The 15,480-nt window shown below is 34.8% G+C and overlaps 1 protein-coding gene across 18 annotated transcripts in view; it reads right to left on the minus strand.

Annotated features, from left to right (window-relative positions):
* ZBTB20 (zinc finger and BTB domain containing 20) overlaps positions 1 to 15,480 on the minus strand; it is a 396,848-nt gene that overhangs the window by 220,967 nt on the left and 160,401 nt on the right. For 9 of the 18 annotated variants that reach the window (XM_025051329.1, XM_025051334.1, XM_025051346.1 and 6 more), the window contains one exon: positions 7,721 to 7,820. The exons of the other annotated variants lie outside the window; for them this stretch is intronic. The gene's annotated coding sequence lies outside the window, so the exon portion shown is untranslated. The remainder of the gene's footprint in view (positions 1 to 7,720; positions 7,821 to 15,480) is intronic. 18 annotated transcript variants of the gene reach the window in all.

Raw genomic sequence — 15,480 nt, forward strand, 5'->3', positions numbered from 1 at the left:
CTGTAGACTGCTGTTTAACAGTACTTTAGAAAATACTGCTTTTATCATGTTAGTCCTGATCAAAAACCTCATTAGTTCCCAGTTATTTAGGTATTGGCTAAATTCAACTGCCTTACTCAGGAAAAAATTAATCTCATTTGTGGATATTTCCTTATGAATTCTGTTGAATAACTTAGGTTATTGATGTGTAGAATCTGTAAACAGTTAAGTTTATACATGTAGGTATTTACATATAATAGAGAGAAAGACACAATGCCAAGTACTAGGCATACACACTGGAAGGGGCTTTACAGAGCATCAAGCGCAACTCTTTATATTTAAAATGAAACTAACTCAGAGTTCACTAAGATACCCAAGGTCATATGACAGAACTGAGACTAGAAACCAAGTCTCTTGATTCCAAGTTCAGTGCCTTTTAAATAGAGAATAATAAAAAACATTTTTACAATTTAAAGAATAGAAATAGCTAGGAAGACAGTTTAATTTCAACGTATAAAAGATGGTTAAAATCATGCCATATAGAAGGCTTGAGTGTTCTTATAAACACATATAATTTGTACTTCTTATAAACTGATCAAATATGTCACTTAGATTTCCATAAAATCTGCATGCTAGCAAATGATATAGTTTATAGTAGTTTGATTTTTCTTGTTAGTTAATCTACGTTGTTTTATTAATCTGATTTACTATAACAGAAGCATCATATTTTTATTCTAGATGTTGCAGACCATCATTAAGTTTATTGGGAATATCTAGTGGTATTCAATGGAAAATACAATTTTCCTAGCAACTTCTATAAATAATCTCCTTTAACTATAATTGAGAATTTTAAAAACTACCTTTAAATGCCTCTATTTAAAAGTAAACAACATGAACAATTCTGGAAGAACACAGGCTATTAGCAATTGAATAAAATCCAACTATTGCTATTTAATCACTATTTCATATTCAAGAATCACATGGTATTTGTCAAATAAAAATTTAACAATAGTCATGGATGTGAAGATGGGAGTTGCCAAGTATATTTATTATTTGTAGAGGTAGGGTAGGGTAGAAGGGGCAAATGTGGAAAGAGCTACGAATGGGACTAACTTGAATAGGGGCTCGTCGATTAATAAGGATTGATTCACAAAGCATGTTTTTGCCTAACAATAATATTGATAGAAAGAACATGTATTAAATCATATGGCTGTTCTACAGTTTACAAAATCTAACATTTATGCGAATAGATCATCCAGTAGTAAAGGGAGACTCTCAAGAGATCTCAGCTATGTTTTCTTTCTCTGTGTACATGTGTGTGCATACGAAATAGATCCAGTCGTTTCATACTCAACAAATATTTACTGAGCACCTACTTTGTATCAGAAGCTCTCTACCACTAAATGATCCAGCTTTTTGTGATTATCTTACCCTTGGATATATCATAAAAATGAATAATCTATATATGACATAATGTATTATGACAAAATATGAGAAATTGGGAGGGAGAGGAATGAAGAAGCAGGATCCTAAATTTCTCATTTTGTACAGCATACAATTTCATTAATGATGACAATTAAAGAAAATAGGCCAAAATGTTTTTTTAAAAAAACTAGAAGAAAAAAAGAAAACTATGCTTTAAAAATTCCAAATTACTAGATTGATAACAAATAAAACATAGGTACATTAGAAAAAGAGAGAAGGAACCAAGGTGCATAAAAACATAGAAAATGTTAAGTAGAACTTCTGAGATAGGACCAGATATACTTTTTTACAATGAATATTAGTTAATTTAATTAATGTATAAAAAATAAACACAATAACAAAAGTTTTAAAAAAGCCACAAAATCTAAACATAGGATAGTACTTTAAGAGCACAGCTTTGATAGTAGAGAAAACTGAGTTCAAATCTTACTTCTGCCATTTACCAGTTATAACCTCTTTCCTGAAAAGGATTTAATTTAGCCTACTTTAGTCAATTTCCCAATTCACGAAATGAGAATAAAACTAACTGATTATGATGAGGATTTAATAAAATAATATCTATAAAGTTCAGTGCCTAGCACAACTCAACATTCAATAATAACATTTATAATATTTATAGCATTTATAATATTTGCTTTAAAATGATGTATCTAAATAACGGAAAGGTAAAAATCCAAAGGAGTGTTGTCCAAGACATACTGTTAACTGAATAAATTGATACACTACAAAATGAAAAGACCAAAGAGACTTAAAAAAAGGATCATTTCTGTAAATAGACTAAAAGCAGCAAAGGGGCCTAAAGCCACAAGCTTGCTGAAATTTGGATCCAGAAGAACATAGAGATGGTTGGGAACCTAGCTCTTTGGCGTAATGGTGCCAAAACGCTCCATTTGAAATGGTGGACCCAAGCCTAGCTCCCTACTTCAGCAATAGGCTGCAAAAAATTTGTTCAACTGCTGCTTAGGGCAAGAGCTTATATAGAACTATATACTGACAGTTGGAAGGATAAAAACACAGCTTCATGATCTTCTTAAAGAGAACAAACCGAAAGCTACCATTATCAGATTTGGATTTTGATTAGGAACCCAGGAATCCAGATAGAGGCAACTGCAAAACCACTGGTCAGGAATGTATGGAAAAAGAGGAGGGTAGGAGAGGGAGGGAAAGGTGGTGGGGTCTTTCTCTCTTACTCTATTTTACATGAGAGAGAGAGAGAGAGAGAGAGAGAGAGAGAGAGAGAGAGAGAGAGAGAACCAAGAAACAAAACAAAAAAAGCCTATGACAAACATTAACTTGCAAAACAAAATTCTAAAACAGCAAGAAATCTAACATTAAGAAAAACAGCTGATAAAATTGACCATTGGAACATTCAGACCAGATGAATTTGATTTTATAAAATTGCATGACAATGACCTTAACATGAGTATGTTTACAAAGCTCAGAGATAAATAAAAGAATTATACCTGTAAAAGAACAAGAAATTAATAAATAAAACATACAACAATAAGATAAGAATAGGTGAATAGAACTGATCATTTTCTGAAAAATGAAAAATATGTTCATTGACATAAAAATGCAAAAGATGGGATAACTTAAGATGGGGCAACTTCAAGGAGATGATTGAGTTAGAAAGTTAGAAAGTCATATTCGCTCAGAAAAAGAAAATCACAGAAAATAAAATATGTTTTCAGAAAATGAAAGAGCAGTTGAGATGTAGTAAATTGACTAGGAAACACCAATATATATAAGAATCCCAGTGAAGGTACTGACAAAGAAAATAATAAGGAAAAAGATAATAAAGCTGAGAATTTTCCAGAATTAGAGTCCTGAGATTAGAAACTATATCCTGAGTTCATAACTGGTAATTCAAAAATAAGTCCCCACCTAGATACATTTCAGAAAATCAGTAAGTCATCAAGGATATAGAAAAACTTTTAAAAGTTACAAGAGGAAAAAGGCTACTTACAAAGAGATGGAAAATAGACTGATAGCAGATTTCTCTTAAGAAATGACAATTAACACAACAATAGTCTAAGATATAATTGAATATTATCTTCAAATGCTGAGCAAAAATACCCAGAAAAATTGTTATTTACGATTAAAGATAAAATAAAGATATTTTTAGATATACAAAAAGAATGTACTACCCAGGCTCCCCCCTGAAGAATTACTGAAAGATGTAATTTGACAAGAAGGAAGGAAGTCATAGAATCCAAGAATAATGGTGGGCACAGTAATAACTAAAATATATGAGTAAAGATAATGAAGCATTGACTATGAAAATCAATGATAACCGCTTTCGTACTTATTTAAAACAAATAGGTGAAACTAAAACTTCATTCAACAATTACATAACAAGATTAATACTTAGGAGTAGATAAAATACGCTAGGCACTTTTTTTTTTTTTTTTTTTACATTAAGGAGAAAACCAGAAATACTAAAAAGTGGATTAAAAAAAATGTAGTTATGTAAATATCTCAATATTTTAGCATGAGCACTAAAGAAACAGACAAGCCACCTATAGATTTCAAGCTCAGCAGTAAAATCCATGTACCAGATCACAAAAATCATTTCAAAAAATGTTTTTCAATTAAAACCATGTAAAACACATCTTCTTCTTATAGTGCAATTAAATTCGGAATCAGTAATAGAAATAGAGTAAATATATATTTAGAAAGTAAAAACACACTTCTAGATAACTCAAGGAGTAAAAATTAGGCAAAACATATTACAAAATATTTAAAATTGAACAAAACTACATATCAAGACATGTTATGTAGCCAATAAGAAACCTGAAAGAGAATTTAGAAACTAAAATTCATATCAAAAAATAATAAAGAGAATTGAAATTAAATTAGGAATAATTCAATTCAGGAATTTAGAAAACAAAAAATAGTCTAAACTATAAGAAAGTAGAATAAAGAAAATAATGTTGATAAAAAAGTGTAAAGTAATGGTATAGAGTATAAAGATGCCATAAAGTAGATAAGCGAAATAAAAAGCCAGTTTTTGAAAAAAGCAAATAAAACAGAATGTCTAACAACTAATAAAAGAAGAGAAAAGGCTCCGTAAATAATATTATGAATAAGAGGGGACATACTTAAAGATAAAATGAAAAATCATAAGACTATTATGAACAATTTTATCAAATAAATTTGAAAGTGCAGAATAACTGTTAATTGCACATTTTTTCTAAAAAAAAAAATAACTTCACAAAGTTGAGTTAAGAAGAGACAGAACACTTGAATAAATCAATAAACATGGAAGAAATTGAACTGATAATGAAAAGTTCACCCTACAGTACCTATGCCCTACTGACAGAAAATACCATGTACGGATGATTTTCGAGCCAAGTTTAACCAAATCTTCAGAATAGGTAATCCCTATAATATAAAAACAGCTTTGGAAATAGAAAAAAAAAAGGAGAAAGAAATGCTGCTCAACGTATTTTATGAGACTAATATTACCTTGACACCAAAACTCTACTGTAACAGGGTAAGAAAGAAAAATTAAAGACTAACATCCACAAGTAAACACACTACATAAAGTATCAGTAAATTAAACTGCACAGTGGGTTAAAAAAATCACCAGGATCAAGTTTTTTTCTAGTAATGTAAGACATGTTTAATATTAGGAAATGTACTAATTGTCATGTAAAATATTAACATATTAGGAAACTATCATATTATTAATGCAGAAAATATACTAGATAAAATTCAGCTAGTATTTCTGATTAAAGATGCATAGGCAAAGTATAAATTGATGGTGGGAACTTCTTTAACATAATAATTTTGACTTATCAAAATCCTAAGCAAATATCACATTTCTAAAACATTTCTATTGAAGAAATAGAACAGATTTTCTTAATATCAATGTTTCTAGTTAACACTATATAGAGTTCTTAGTAATGCAATAGGACAAGAAAAAGAGATTGAACATTTAAAAACTGAAATTTAAGAGAAAAGCTGTCATTATTTACTGATGGTATACATGTTTATGTAGAAAACCTCAAGAGAATTTCCAGTTTAGCCATGAGAACGAATAAGACAGTTCAGCAAAGTTGCTGAATATTCACCAATAATGACATATAAACAATGAAATAAAAACAGATTCTATACATAATAGCACAAAAATCTAAGTTATATGAGAAGAAATCTAACAAAATAGGTTCAAGCAAGACCTTTATGGTGAAAATTATAAAACATTATCAAGGACCATGAAGGAAGATCTGATTAAGCAGAGGGATATATATATATATATAGTCTGCTAATGGGCAGAAAGACAGAATGTTATAAAAATGTCAATTCTCCCCCCAGATTATTCTCTAAAGTTACTGTAATTACAAATAAATTCAGCAGGGTTTTTGCAAAACTTGACTAAATAACTCTAAAATTCTTACCGAATAGCAAAAGGCCAAGAAGAGTCAAGAGAAATTTAAAGAAAACAATGTAGAGAGATTGACCTTACCAAATAACAAGAATATTATAAAGCTATGGTAATGAAGGCACTACAGTATTAGCGTAAGAATAGAGTAACAGTCCATTGGATGAAATAAAGATCCTGAAAACAGATTTGATGTAGGCGAAAGATGGCATTACAAGTTAGTGGTAAGGGTGACTAATTTGTTAAATGGTGCTGGAGTAATAAGATTATCCACATGGAAAAAATAAAACAGGTTGCATGTAAGGTACTGTATACGAAAACAAATACCAAGGTTAGAGATCTAAAAAAGTAAACTTTAAAACTGTTAGAACAAAATATAGGAAGGTTTCATAATGACTTTGTCATATGGAAGGATTTCTTAAATGATATAAAAGCACAAATGATAAAGGAAAATATCAATAAACTTAACTGCAATAAAATTAGAAGATTTTAAAAAATAAATCCTAGTATAGAGACAGTTAAAAGAGAAACTACAAATTGGGAAAAGATATTTGCAATCTGTATTTCCTAAAGGATAGGAATCCAGAATATTAAAACAGTGATAAAAACCCAAACCAAAAGCCATCCAAAATAACAACAAAAGCAAAACAAATAACTCAATAGAAAGATAGGCAAATATACAAATAGGCAACAGAAACGAGGAAATACCAACGGTTTGCAGGTGAAAAAAATTTTGAAATAGGATATTATTTTAATAGCCATCAGACTAACAAAAACTTTAAAAAGCCTGCCCATTGCAAATGTTGTGAAACATACGAGGAGGTTCTCACAGATTGCTCATGAGAATATAAATTGGTACTACCACTTGGGAGAGAAATTTTACAGTCCTTAGTAAAGTTAAAACTGCATTATTTCTTTCACTTAAGCAATTCTTTCTCTGTGTTTAAACATGGATAGAAGTGTTAATTGCAGTATTGGTTGTGACTGGGAAACACTGTAAATAATCTCTAACAATGAGAGACTCAACAAATAAATGTTAGCGATATGTACAGTAGGATGCATTTTATGTCATCCATAATATACAGTTTATGTAAAATTAATTCGTGACGATGGCATCAGAATAGTTTTGCTTGTTTTCAACCTTTTGGTAAAACTTTGGATAATATCACCTCCAAGGGGACATGCAGGACTCTTCCTAGGTATGATAAATGTTTTATACCTTGGACTGGATGTTGCTATATGGATATGTACTTACATAAAAGCTCATCAAGCTATACATTTAATTTGTGTACTTCACTGTATGTGACTTATAATGGAAAACTAAAAGATAAGAAGAGGTTCAAAAAATATTTCAAATTAATTAAAATTTGTTTAATCTAGGTGCCGAATCCTTGTATGTTCACATTATTCTTTATACTTTCATATGCTTGATCTATTTTACATTAAAATAATTGATTAGACAAAGACTATTGCTTTTGCTAACTAGAATTAATTAAGGTAAAAGAAAGTACTTAGTGTCATCTTCTCTTCACTATCCCTGACAACAGATCCCAATATTCCAGGAATCAATAAGTACTTCATAGCCAAACATACTTATAAAGTGATCATTTTGTTGAATCGAAAGCAAAACTTTCATTTCTTGACTATGTATAGGATGTAGGCTTTCTTAAGTGAGTAGCCAGAAGCATATATTGTTGATATGATGCTACCAACACACAAAGAACATCCATCCACTGATATTTTTCGACTGATGAAGTGGGGAATGCATTGCCAAGGACTTTTCTGATGTGAATCAACAGGTGGTCTGGCATCAATATAGCTATTTGTTCACTGGCTTCACCTCTGGTTTCAGAAAAGAAAAAGAGACGATACCTTTTCAATGCAGTATTTCGAGTCGACCATACGGAAAGCAAGGTTTTATTCCAGCCAATTCTCTTTCTCTCAAAACGTGGAGGAAAAGTGCCAGTCACTGCTACTCTTGCCACCAGCCATGGTACAGATGTTTGGAAAATGCAAAAATGGAGAAATGAAACAAAAAGAAAACCCTCAAAAATAAGTTTTGCATAAATGAAAAATAGAGTATGTAATTATCATAGGTGCAAAAAGGTAAACGCGTTTTTTATTTATCCTGTTGTGTTAAACTAAGACTAAAAGAGCCCAAACAAACGAAAACACTGATGTTTCGACTTAACCAGTGTTGTGTTGAAACTGACAATTACAAAGACCAACTGAAACCTGGCTAAAAGTGGGAACAAAAAACTGATTTCTTTTAATCTAATAAAAGATCTTTTATCTCTAAGAATGTTAGAATATGACCTATTTAAATGAACACTTATTAAAGAACAGATCCATTAAAAATATATATACATTTTCAGGCACCTAAATGGCAATAGAGTGTTTCTTTGAAAACTTTTCTGAGAAAAAAAAAAAAAATGGACTGAAATTATAACAGTTCCTAACATGACTCAGATAAAACACTTAGGAAGACATGTCTCCAAACTGTTCAAACATATACCCTTAAGTTGGCATAGCCAGCACGTGGCCCCAGTTCTTCCGAAAGCAAGTACCCTATTAGGTTTAAGCACATTAAATTATTCAAATAAGACTATCTTTGTTTAAAAGAAAGTTTAAAAAAATTTAATGTAATTGCTGAGAGAGCACATTGCCGGATTTGAAAGTAGGGCCTTGGTTCAGGCCCAGCTCTACCATGATCCTGTTGTACATCTTTGTTCATGTTATTAAACATCCTTGGGTCTAAATAACCACATCGCTAAGGGCAGCTGTGACACAGCATCAGAGCCCCATAGTGACGCTCCTTTCCAGCCTTAAAATTCTATGAATCTAATGAAATTAGTCTAACATAAGTTTTCTTTTCTTCCTTCCTTTCTTGCTTTCTTAAAATAAATAGACAAATAAACAAATAAGTAAATATATATTAAAGACACATACAACATATATACTAATCAGCTATCCCTCTAAATGGGAAGAGAGAAAATTTTTTGTTGTTGCCATTATCAATTCCCTAATGTGTATTTAAGAAGAGAGTTCCCATAAAAATGATTTTTATTTTTTTTCCAGAATCGAAAATAGCATATCATTTCTTTGCCATTTAAGTTCTATTAGGAAAGAGAACACAACATCATTACTGAAATCCTATTAGGAACTTTCAAAAGAAAAGAAAAGTCACTAAAAGTCCATTTTAAATTCAAATAGTTTGTTTTCATGTTTTCTTTTACAGAAAATATAAGTGCCACCACAAACTACTTTCATTTCCTTCCCCAGGGACAATATACTCAACTGGGTAAAACACAGGACCCTCTTCTCACACCCTTCCCACCTGCCTCCTGAAGTAACAAAGCTGAGGTATAGATTACAACATGAGATATTTGGGATGGGAGTAAAACATTTCATCTGGGAGACAGTACTGTGGTCAATGTGCCAAATATAAAAGAAAGTTAAGCCCCATCACAACTTTGGCAAGAAATTTGGGTTCTCATGGCTGAACAATGATAATCATTTTTACATAAGACTTTAAAAAATGAAAGCACCTGGGGCAACAGCCAGAAAATGTCTGAGAATGCGAGTGTTTCACGTCAATATCTAAACCAGATAAGACACTATCAATGCACCCTTAATGAAGGGTCTAAAAAGAATACAGGGCATCTGACACCTTGTTGAATAAGAGAAGCTCAGCTTTTGAAAAGGCCAAAGACTCAGGGCGAATGCTCCATTGTTCCAAGTGCTGATATGCCTATGGCACCAGCAGAGGCAAAAATACTCAAGAACAGGCAAGGCTCCCGTTACAGGCTCCAGCTTGGCTCTGTATGCTGATAAGCCTGAGACCCACCTGACTGTACACTCTGGGGACACCAAGGGTGGGTCTCCCAGGGGAGGAAGGCTCCTCAAACAGAAAGGCAAGAGTCGAAAGTTGCACAGTGTATGAGCACTCCCTGCTGGCAGCTGAAGTTGCAGATGAATTGGTGAAGTCTTAAAGAAGGCTCTCGAAGGTTTCTGTGGGGAGGCTAATGGACATACCTCACTTTTCAGGGAATAAGAGCATGGTTCTGATTAGGTTTGGATAGTTCCAGATGTTATACTGACTGAGGGAGGAGGTAGGAAGAGGCTACTGAAAGAAAGAACTCTAAGAACTGGCAAAAACGATGTGTATACCATTTTCGTTAACTTTTTCAGCTAGTAACATTTTATAAAGTATATACAGGCCTGGGTGTGGGCACGTGCGTGGGAGGTAGAGGAGGTGCCAGAGGAAATGAATTTCTGTGCAGCTCTCTTTATCCCATCAAGAGGAATTCCTGGGACCGTCTAATATGTTTGCAACATTTACATTTTACAAGGAAATCCCATCCATAACCCTGATGGAACTGCCTGGTGTGTCCACTATACCACTGCTCCTAAGCCCTAGACAGGCGATCCTTGTTTATCTGTACAGGCCTGGGGCCACAATACTGGTATCTCCCTCATGTTCCACTCTGTTAGGGTTCTTCCGTGTAATAAGATCAAGGTCAAAATGGCAGTCTGCTAAAAGCAGCAGTATTTCAGCTGCAGGAATAACTTGCTTGTCATCAACTTGTTAATGCAATAGTCAAACATTTCTTTGACATGTACAGTATCAGCTAACTTCAGCAGATAAAGGGTCTAGAACAGGAAGATGCTGCAGATGCTTTAGCTCGGAGGAAGGCTTAGCAGAGCCAAAACGTCAGCAGGGTCTGTTTGTTCCATACTTTCCATCGAGCTCTGCAAAAGAAATGTTAGATTACTGCAATGACAAGTTTGTGACAAGCAAGTCATTTGTGCAACTGGTGCGCTCCTGTTTTTATCTGTTTACCATTCAGACTTGTGAATGCCATTTCAAGCACTTACAGGATTTCTGGCTCCCATTAAGGGGAAATGGTTCCTCCACGTTTAGAATTTTCTGCCTCAAAGAGAATTACTAAGCAATTATTTATCCCTGTGGTCACAGTGTCACACAAAAGCACTCTTAAGTTGTTTAGTTGGACTCTGAATCATGAAATGGAGTCCTAGGGACTGGATAGCTTGGAGCATCAGAAATTTCTCATCTAGTTTATTGGAATGACTACAAAGCAAGCCTGTAAGAGTCAATAAAATTGTGGCCAGCTTAAAATACCTTGCTCTTTTGCTCTGGGATCATATATCAAGGCCATATGCTTCAAGGAACATAAATTCACTTGTAATGAGTAGATCCTGAGAAGCCAGGACCTGACTATGGCACAGACACTGACATGTGATCTCACATATTAGAGTTTTGGTGACAAGGACTGCTTTAACTGTTGAGAAGGGAATTTACACAGCCTTCTCCCTGTATTCTGTGGGTAACCAGAGGGCCAAGCCAAATCCAGAAAACATTTTAAATGTAAAAATTACTATTATAACATAAAATTAACACTTAGGGTCATCCTTCTAGACTGACATTTTTATGTAAATGGAGACCCTGGCAGATTTTGAATCAAGAATTCAAGATTGTCTCATTGGATTCTACATGTGAGATCACTGAGTAACTTTGGGTGAGTCATTTTAACCTTTTGGGAAAAGGGTAGAAAATAATACTATTCCTTGTTTACGCAATACAAATGGCCTTAGAGTCAATGATATAAAAGATGAAGAGTGCATTCAGAATTCAAGAACAAGAATAGTACTTCCTAAAAGTCATGTGTCCTACTTATGATTTAAAATTTTTGTCAATCGTTGGTACTGAATTTACAAATAATTCTAACTATAGCAGCAGTTCCCAGTATTTTTGGCACCAGGGACCAGTGCTCCGTTGAGACTTTAATGCCTGATGATCTGAGGTAGAGCTGAAGCGGTGATGCTAGCGCTGGGGAGCGGCTGCAAATACAGATGAAGCTTTGCTAGCTCATCCGCCACTCACCTCCTGCTGTGCAGCCCAGTTCCTACAGGTCACGCCCGGTACCAGTCCCCGGCCCAAGTCTAATTCATCCCATTCTGAATTTCTACTCTGCTCCAAATGAAACCCTGGTCTCCGATAGATGTGATCATCTCCTCATCTTTTGCAAGTGTTGATTTCTGTCTTCATGTCTGTAGCGTTTCTCTGTGCTCTGCAATTTGGCTCCCATTAAGGGGAAATGGTTCCTCCACGTTTAGAATTTTCTGCCTCAAAGAGAATTACTAAGCAATTATTTATCCCTGTGGTCACAGTGTCACACAAAAGCACTCTTAAGTTGTTTAGTTGGACTCTGAATCATGAAATGGAGTCCTAGGGACTGGATAGCTTGGAGCATCAGAAATTTCTCATCTAGTTTATTGGAATGACTACAAAGCAAGCCTGTAAGAGTCAATAAAATTGTGGCCAGCTTAAAATACCTTGCTCTTTTGCTCTGGGATCATATATCAAGGCCATATGCTTCAAGGAACATAAATTCACTTGTAATGAGTAGATCCTGAGAAGCCAGGACCTGACTATGGCACAGACACTGACATGTGATCTCACATATTAGAGTTTTGGTGACAAGGACTGCTTTAACTGTTGAGAAGGGAATTTACACAGCCTTCTCCCTGTATTCTGTGGGTAACCAGAGGGCCAAGCCAAATCCAGAAAACATTTTAAATGTAAAAATTACTATTATAACATAAAATTAACACTTAGGGTCATCCTTCTAGACTGACATTTTTATGTAAATGGAGACCCTGGCAGATTTTGAATCAAGAATTCAAGATTGTCTCATTGGATTCTACATGTGAGATCACTGAGTAACTTTGGGTGAGTCATTTTAACCTTTTGGGAAAAGGGTAGAAAATAATACTATTCCTTGTTTACGCAATACAAATGGCCTTAGAGTCAATGATATAAAAGATGAAGAGTGCATTCAGAATTCAAGAACAAGAATAGTACTTCCTAAAAGTCATGTGTCCTACTTATGATTTAAAATTTTTGTCTATCGTTGGTACTGAATTTACAAATAATTCTAACTATAGCAGCAGTTCCCAGTATTTTTGGCACCAGGGACCAGTGCTCCTTTGAGACTTTACTGCCTGATGATCTGAGGTGGAGCTGAAGCGGTGATGCTAGCGCTGGGGAGCGGCTGCAAATACAGATGAAGCTTTGCTAGCTCAACCGCCACTCACCTCCTGCTGTGCAGCCCAGTTCCTACCAGTCTGCAGACCAGGGGTTAGGAACACCTGTTTTAAAGAACATGAAAGCATGAAGTTTGGAGGCAGGGAGATCGATGCTCACAATAGGCGAGGAAGCAAAGCAAAGCTGCACCAGAGGCTGAAATGTCAAGGACCAGACAGAAAGTAATGATGTAAAATGAGGCAGAGCTTGGTATGGGTGACAGAGAAATGTTACAGAAATGTATAATAGTCCTTGTTCAATAAAAATTTTATTGTCAATAATCATTTGCCAGACATTACATGTGTTATACAATTTACATGTATAATAAAACCTTTACATAAGCTCTATGGTGTATGTATTATCAATTTTTTTCACATGTTGGAACTAAAACAGAGAAATTTAACTTCTTTACTAAAAATCTGCACATAGCAGAGATTTAAAACTTGTTTTCCCTTACTCCAAAGCCCTTGTACTCTTAAACCATTGAAGAACTAAAGTCGTTTCCAGCCTGCAGAAGACTTTTGTCTTGTGTTTACTGAAAAACATTTTAATCTGTAAATGTAGCTATTCAAGAATTTTATATAAAAGGGCCAGTGAGAACTAGCTCTGGCTGTGTTGCCATCCTTCCTAGGCTTCTGAGCACCATCAAGATGTCATTCCTTTTGCCCCAGTCTGACCTATTACTACTTTTATACACTGAGAAGGTGAAAGTGATTCTAACCTAATCATGTACATCTGTGCTATGAAAGCCAGCATTCACAGATGCCACATCTCCTTGTGTCCATGTCAACTGCTTTCTCTCTCTTCATCTGTATAGCCTTTAGTTCACCCTACTCTTTGCTCCCCTGTTACCTCTAGGAATCCTCCTTTTGTCACTTGTCTGCTATTCTTTTTAGGTGGGGGAAGGGGCGGGCATCTTTCTTACCATGACAAGGATTACCGAAACAGTCTAAACTTCAAACTTTGCACAGAATGCATCCTTTGTTCAATCTTCTGCTTTGTTTCTCTTTAATGATAGCTTTGCCACAGGTCCCATTCGTATGAAACTCAAGGCTATGCAAATCAAACTAGTAAGCAAGACTTTGCAGCTACTCTATCTTAAAATGAATATGCGTCCAAGAGGTGGAAACCTCTGAGTGAGGCATGTCTTCTGAACAGTGTGTGTCTAATGGTGGCTGTTTTTGTATGAGTAGCAAAAAATAAGCCCGAGGAGATCTGTGTTGACATTCCCTCATCTCTTTTTAGTGTGTTTTCAGAGTAGATCGCAAGAGGTTTTAGTTCATCTAAACCATTTTTTTTTCCATATTTCTACCTTTTTAATTTATTTTTTATTTTTCCTTGTAGGGGTTTTCTGACGAAGCACGACTCAAAAAGGCACCACCCATAATGTAGAATATTTAGATCACAGGGCAATGTGCAGAGAATCTAAATAACCTGTGGTCCGAGTCTCGATCTGGTGCCTGAGTTTGCGCGTGGTGGCCATTTGGCCTGTGCTGCACACCGCCAGGGCCATGGGCTCTCAGCCTCATAGGCAACCCAGCCCTGCCTTAGGACCCTTCCATCTGTACAACATGTTCTCCCTTATACTGAACCTTCTAAAATTCTAAAATTCCCCCCATGGCTTCTAATTCTTTCACACCCCATCTTTCAATCCTGAGAGCTTTGGGGAATTAATGGCTCATTTAATGACAACCCTGTGCATAGCATATGCCAACACGTGGGTTTAAATCATCCTGCCTTGTCCCTCTCCCCTCACCCCACAAGAGTTAAATTGCCACTGTACCCTTCGGACAACCCTGGGAGAAAGTCAGTCTACCTAGCTTTTCATTTCCATTTGGATGTAGATAATGTGTGTGGCAAAGCATTCTTAATCTCTTTAATTTTCTGTCCTAGTCTGAGAAAAATCTTGCTAGACAACCTGAGGCAGACTTGACTGCCATAGCTATTTATACGGAGGCCATATAATTTATTGTTGAAACAGGGACACTTTTGAGGGTGAAAGGATCCTATGAATAATTATACTAAGACCGTAGATGGAAACTAGAAATGTTCCAGGCTAATTTATACAGTATCTTGCACATACCTTTACTCTAATACCTATCTCATAACACTGCAGTTTGCTATTTACATGTCTTTTCCTCCCATCAGTTTGTGATGGACGCTTATTTATCTGTGTACTTCTAGTTCCTAGAAGAGTACTTGGCAAGTACAAAGACCTTGGTAGATTTTTTTTTCAATCGAGGGGGTCTTTTTCCCTAATTCCATTCTATGGAAGCCTCCTTTTATTTTATAACAAATATCACCAACACATATTGGCTTCATATTTTTGGAGATGAATCAAAAATATTTCGTTTAGTGCCATAGGAAGAGAATGGTTTCAGTTTAATAGTAATGGGTTTGAGTTTGAATATTGACAGCAACAAGCAGAGAGTGCAATGTAATAACTTTTCCACTAAAAGTCTACTACTATACCTTTTTACAGAACACTGAACAATATACTCTGATCTCTTTGTTCACAAGTAAA

This window comes from Pteropus alecto, unplaced genomic scaffold, assembly GCF_000325575.1.
Source record: "Pteropus alecto unplaced genomic scaffold, ASM32557v1 scaffold270, whole genome shotgun sequence".
Lineage (NCBI taxonomy): Eukaryota > Metazoa > Chordata > Mammalia > Chiroptera > Pteropodidae > Pteropus > Pteropus alecto.